Source organism: Corvus kubaryi, unplaced genomic scaffold, assembly GCF_017639235.1.
Source record: "Corvus kubaryi isolate FWS band 111438036 unplaced genomic scaffold, C.kubaryi_AGA036_p1.0 68, whole genome shotgun sequence".
In the NCBI taxonomy this organism is placed as follows: Eukaryota; Metazoa; Chordata; class Aves; order Passeriformes; family Corvidae; genus Corvus; species Corvus kubaryi.
The window spans coordinates 7,280,903-7,287,421 of NW_024582056.1; positions in this window are offsets into that span (position 1 = coordinate 7,280,903).

Below are 6,519 nucleotides of genomic sequence, written 5' to 3' on the forward strand. Positions count from 1 at the left end.
CAGCCCCGCGAACCGGAGGCGCCGCAGGAGCGGGGCGCGGCGGCGCCCGGGGAGACGGAGCCGACGGAGGTGTCAGGCGGGGCCGGGGCGCCGGCGGTGCTGGGGGAGACGGGGCTGGCCGTGGGCTGCTGCATCGCGGCGGCGCTGAGCTGGGAGCGGCCCCTCCGCAGCCTGGGCGGCTTCGTCTGCGCCAACCTGCTCTTCTGGTGAGCCAGCCGGGCCGGGGTGGGCGCCGGGGCTGCCCCCGGGATGGGAAAGCGCCCGCCCGCCCCGCGCCGCCCTGCCTGACACGGGCGTCTCCCCCGCCCCGCGCTCCTCTCGGCCCCCGGCAGGGGCGTTCGCCCCCCTGCCCTCCTCTCCCGAGTGCCCTTCGTGGGAAGCTGACCCGCGCTCCCAGCCCTCCATGCGAAGGAAGGTCCTGCTTTTCGCTTCACCTGCGCCACGGCATTCCCTGCCCCCAGTCGCCGCTCCGGGTCTGGCCGTGGCCCTCGCGCTGAGTGCATCTCCTTGGTCGGGTTCCTTCACCCTCGGTGTCTGCCCCAGCCCCGCGCACACACGCGTTCTGCCCCCATTTCCCAGAGCATGATGTGTGATGATGAGGAGGAGGAGGATAGGATTCTTCTCAGATGGAAGCTGAGCAGGGCGGATGCAGGACGCCCCGCCGAGAACTCGCATTTGTCACAGCCGAGATGAGCCGCGGGCCCGCATTTTTGTGCAGAGTTTTGAAACCTGCTGAAATCAGGCCCCGAGCCCATCGGTAGTGCTGTGCTGATGCCCCGGTCCGGTACTTTAGAGTTCACTTTGGGTATATGCACTTTTCCAAATTGGTGGCCTACTTAGTGGAGTCTTTGTGGAGACAGCTGGAATGTTACTGCAGTGCACCAGTTCTCTTTTTGGGCTAAGCTTTTTGTAGTCGGAGACAGTTTTGTCGAATAAACCCCAGAGATTGGCATAGGGCTGTGTTCATTGTTGTGTTTGTCATGTCTCTCCTGTTAATTTCTATAGGAAAAAACTTGCCTTTCTATGCGAAACTTCTTCAGGGCTTTCCCCTGATCTTAGGTTTTGTCAATGCCTATGTTTTTTGCTTTCTGGTCTAAAATGTTGCTGTATGCCTGCTTGACCATGTAGAGCGATTTAGAAATTAGTGCTCTGTCTAATAATACTGCGGAGGCTCTTAAGCCCTAACAGTGTGATGTTTAAACATGAGATCCAAGTCATAGAAAGAAAACTTTCTGAAGCTTTGTGCTGCACAAGAAAATCTCTGCAAATATTTTCAAAAACATTTTATCTTCTTTGATCCCAGGAGCAGAATGTGCATGATGTCTAATTTAGTTTGACTTTTATTATCCATCTTGCTCTTAGGTATCCATGATAAATCCTTTCATTGAGAAAGTTACATGGTTTTGCTCTCATTTTCTGCATACTTCAGAGGTCACCTGTTCTTTCAGCCATTTCGAAGAGTCATAGTGCTTTATGTTTCTTTTCAACGTGGCCCTGATAAAATTTTCAGGGACAACATCTAGCAGAATAAATTTCCATGTCTCAAGGAATAGTAGCTGCTGAGCAACCTGATGGCTATTATTTTGCCAAATTTGATCAAAAGCAAGCTATAAAATGCCTGCATTATTCAATGCCTGTAGGAAGTCTTCTTTGGTAGTCTTACTGGCAACTTTTTATGTGACCAGTATTTGAAGTTATTTTATCCAAATTCATTGTTCACTCTACCTTGTTACTTTCAAGATTAGTCGGAATAGCAAAAGTCAGGGCATGGATTGCTCACTTTGGGGGTATTGTACCTCAGAAGGAAGCTCACTATCCTAGTGCCAGTGAGTTTTGAGAGGTGTAGATGAACTAGGAAATGTGTAGAAGCAGGAATGATGACCAGTAAACTGTGGTTTGAGAACATTGGGAAAGATGTCATTAGCAAACGCATGAAATCTGACACTTTGAAAATTAAACAGTCTTTTAAATCTAAGGTCACATTTCCCTGCTTTGGTGTTGGCATAGTGAGTGTTTGCAGCACAGTGTGTTTGCTGCTTTTCCTTTTCTTGTTTGAGATCCAGCTGGTCAGCCTGGTTAGTGATGACTCAGACAGTCGCTGCTGCTTCAGGACTGGGAACAAGTGTCCACCCCTGCTGCCTGTGAAGTCTCTCCTAGCAGGACTTTGTGCCAGCTGGAGCCTGTAGGTAGAAAGAACATTTCTTAGTTGCCGTTTCATGTGCCTCCTCTTTCTTTGTCGTGTGCCTGCAAGTATCCCTTCCCCACGGGGGGACTCCCCGTGCATATGGCCTCTAATCAGGATTTCTTGGAATTGAGAAGTCTGTATTGCTGGATGGGAGACTTCTCCCACTATAGCAGCAACAACCGTGGTGGAAGAGGGAGGAAGGGGAGGTGAGGTTTAATTTTACAGTTTTCTGAATTTTGGGAAAGTAACACCAGTTCTTCCTCCCAACCATTTAATTTTCTTGGGACTCTTTTCCTCACGGTTAGTTTAGTTCTTGTATGTACACCCATCAAAATACTTCATGTGTAAACTGTTGCAGCTGGAGCTGCTGAGAGTGAACTGTTTCTCTGGTGTCACCGGTTTTTTGGATTTTTTAAAATATATTCCATTGTAGTCTCTTTCGTGGGAAAAATCTCTTTAACGGTTGTACTGTGTATAAATGCATTTTTGATGGTTACTACTAAAATACTGTTCTTGTAAGTACAAGAAATTTAGTAACAATTTCATTCTGATTTCCTTTATTTTTTTTACTAATCTGAACAAATTATTGTAAACTCTTTAACAAGAGAGTAGTAAAAGGAGACACAAATCTGGCTACTGGAAAAGCATTTTTCAGTTAACCACCTCCATTATTTATTCACCGTGAACAACTTGAAGCCTCTTGCCCCAAATGAACCCGATTGAAAATCTTGAAAATGAGCAAGGGTTAAATATATATATTATTTTGCACCTAACCATCTGAAATGTGATATAGATACTTGTGCTGTATATAGTTTGCAGACTGAAGTCAAAATAACACAGGAAAACAAGGTTGGGTTTTTTCCCCTGTTTTATACCCATTGTACTGAAAAAGTGAGTGATTGGCACAAGAACAGAGAAAATCTGTGCTGGTGCCAAAAGTTCACTCCAGGAGTTCTAAGTGTTAGGCTGTTGACTGATAACTTTTAGTCTTGGGTTTAATCTTAGCCAAATATTAACATTCAGTCCTAGATTTTTAAGCTAGCCTTCTATCCTAATTATTATTCTCTGTGTGTATGGAATAGAGGGATAGTGGCAGCTTTTTGTTCTCACAATCTGTATTTTAAATATTTCTATAAGGTCAGGAGGACAAGTTTATTTTCAGTAATTCTGTGCTGTTCCATATATTTTGTAGTTTGCAGATATTTATTTCAAATAAGTGTCTTCTATCTGCAGATAAATGTTTCAAACCTAAGTACATTAATGTCTGCAAGGTCAACCCTATATGCACCAGTTGCCCAGTTTTCCTGATTTCTCTAGGATTTCTCAGGAAGGGAGGTGGCAGAAAGACTAAGATGTAATAGATCTTTTCTCTTTTCCTGTCTCCTTATGGAATGAATCTATTGCATTACCCTCTTTGCTATTCTCTTCCCCAGCCCAAATCCACATTGTTCTTTGAGGATTTTAATATGCCTTCTGAGGCACCAATTTGCATGTTTCTGCAGGTCTCTTTTTAACAATATTACGTGATGTATTGTACTGGCTCAACAAAGTAACTGCTAACTGTGTAAAATACAAGTATCATTCCTTGATTTAGAGAGGTGTGCAGGCCTAATTTACCATTAAAAATAGTCTTTTGTCACCATCCATACCCTTTGTTTGTTTGTTTGTTTGGTCTCAGTCCTAGTGAGTATTTCCATTGTATGAGAGAAACAAGAGAGAAAACAATATTGCTTATATCTGAATTGGCTGTGTGCGTTGCATCAGGTAAAGATTGTGTTTTTTCCAGACAGAAAATCTAATTGCTATTTAAATGTTAGTAACAAAAACTCATTCAGAGTTTAGAGGCTTGGTGTGTTTTGTTTTTAAGTATCCAATTTGTTTTAGGAGTTGTTATTGAAGTGTTTGTTTTGTTTTAAAGTATCCAGTTCACTTTAAGATTTGTTCTTAAAGTGTTTCTTTCTTGAGATCTCTGCTTGGCAATGATAAAGTTTACCACAAAGAGATCTCAAAGTACTTTTCATTCATTAATTTATTCTTTCAGTGTAAGAAAACAGTACTAAGCTAAGCATTTCTTTCATGTATTTGCACACAACTTGTAAATGCTGCCACTACTGTACCTCGATGGACAGCTTGCCTATAAAACAAGATCTGCACATTTAGAGAGCAGTGTGCAGGTACAGTGTATGCTTGCATTTTTATTCTTTGTTACAAGAAAGAAACTGACCTTTAAAACATGGAGCAGCCCCTTTTTTGTATGTTTTTAGACTGTACATTTTTGTCCACTGTTGGCGTTGGCTGTGGCTACCACTGGAAATGTAGTCTAGGGGAACTACTCAGGACATTCTTGGTGACAAAATGTAAAATTAAGTGAGAATTGGAATAAAAGAAATCTTTGAAATCAAAACAGAAAGAAAAATACGTGAAAATTAAGTGAGGTGGAGCAAGGTAGGGTATTGACATTCTCAGGCCAGTTTGTAGTATGCTGGTCCTCAGATCACTTAATTAAATTTGTAATATTTTCAAAGTCAGGAGAACACATATGGATTTTTCCTTATAGCACCTGGATGCTAAATATGGTTTTGAATGTGGGAAATTCCAGTCTTTGACTGTCTTTGTTACAGGAAATCTTAGAGCTACATTCTTAGTAGTTTTGGGATTACTTTCCCGAAATCCAAAGTATCAGGATAGCACACAAGTGAATACTCTTGCCTCAGATTCTAATAAGAGTTTATGTCTGTGATCCCTTAAGTAGGAGTAGTAGAGCAGGTTAGAATTGACATTATTCTATTTTTAATGATAATACATTCATTATCAGGAAAGAGAAGAAAAAGTTCTGTCATAGGCAGTTTTGAAATTCACTGTGCATTCATGTGAATGGCTTTCTCATATGGTTGCTAGTTTGTTTCTTCTAGTGGATAGTCCTAACTTTTTTCATTTGCTGCCTTTTGCTAAGTCTTTGTAACTTATTGGTATTGAGATTTATTTTATTACACCTATAGTACAGTAAATTGCTGATATTTCTTCAAGCTTACAAAAAAGTTCATGGTTTGTTGTTTTTGCTTCCTAGAAGGTGATATTCCAGAATACTCTTCCTCAAGTAAAGCTAAAATTCCAATGTCAGCACAAGTTGTGATATAATTTTAGGGTCTGCTTGTTTTCACTCAGGCAGTTTTAGGCTTATGTTCACTTTTCCAATACAAATTCTGAAAACTTTTGAAGGCTTTAGTGGTAGAAAAGTGGGACAGAAAGTTAAATTCATTCAATTTAGTTAGTAAAAATAATTAAAAGCCATTAACAGCTTTTTAGTGACAGTTTGCATATTTTTGGCTGAGAGATTAGTTTACAGGAATGAAAATTGACATTGTTTAAGAGCCAGATGGTGTTACATAAAAACCTGGACAGCTGACAGCATTTTTCAACCAATAAGATGAAATCAGGGTAGGTCAGAAAAGAAATCAAGTGGGGTAGTTGAGGAAAAGCTAGCATTACTGAACAGTTTGGGACCAAATCTGGGATGAGGATTTTATGGAAGATGGAAATCCAAAACAAAGGAGAATAGAGGAATTGCAGCATGGGTTGTGTTTATTCTGTCTTGCTGAAACTTACGTATGCTGTGTCTAAAGCAGTTGTCTCAAGAGAGAAATTATAATTTCTTTGTGTATTGCCTCAAAATAATGAGACCATTCAAATAGTAAGTAGAATTCTGAGAACAATGGACGTTTTAGGGGGATATGCTATGCTCCATGGTAGATGTTACAGGACTAATGAGAGCATTAAAGAAAAGGAGATTTAGGGCAGCACAGTAGAGGTGCTACTGCTCAAACTGCTGCTACTGTATGAGAAAATGGGATTAAGATTTCTTCTGTACTTTGCCAGAGTACAGGTTAATTAAGGTCATCTGGGCATTTGTCTGCAAAAACAAAGGAAGCAACAAGGTTATTTGATGTTATGTGTTTAAATCAAAATGATATTTCCATGGAAGTTAACATTATCCCTGGTTTTCATGATGAAAACAGTAGAATTTGGTGTCATGGTAGACTCAGAAGGTATGTCGTTTAGGTAATTTAAACTTTCTCCTTCTCAATTGTTTTTTATATGCCTGTGTGAATGCAACAGGTTGCAGTAAATCTGATCCAAAAGCCACAAATATTGAAACATGATAACTGCTGCATTCCTCAAGAGGTTTCCTTGCAAACAGTGTGAGATAATTTTGCAATGCGACATTATTAACTTAATCCTCTTTCCCAGACCACCAATATACTTCCAAATGTACCAGTTCATAAGCACATTTATCTTTGGTGATTAAATGCAAAGCATTGAAACGATTCTTCTAA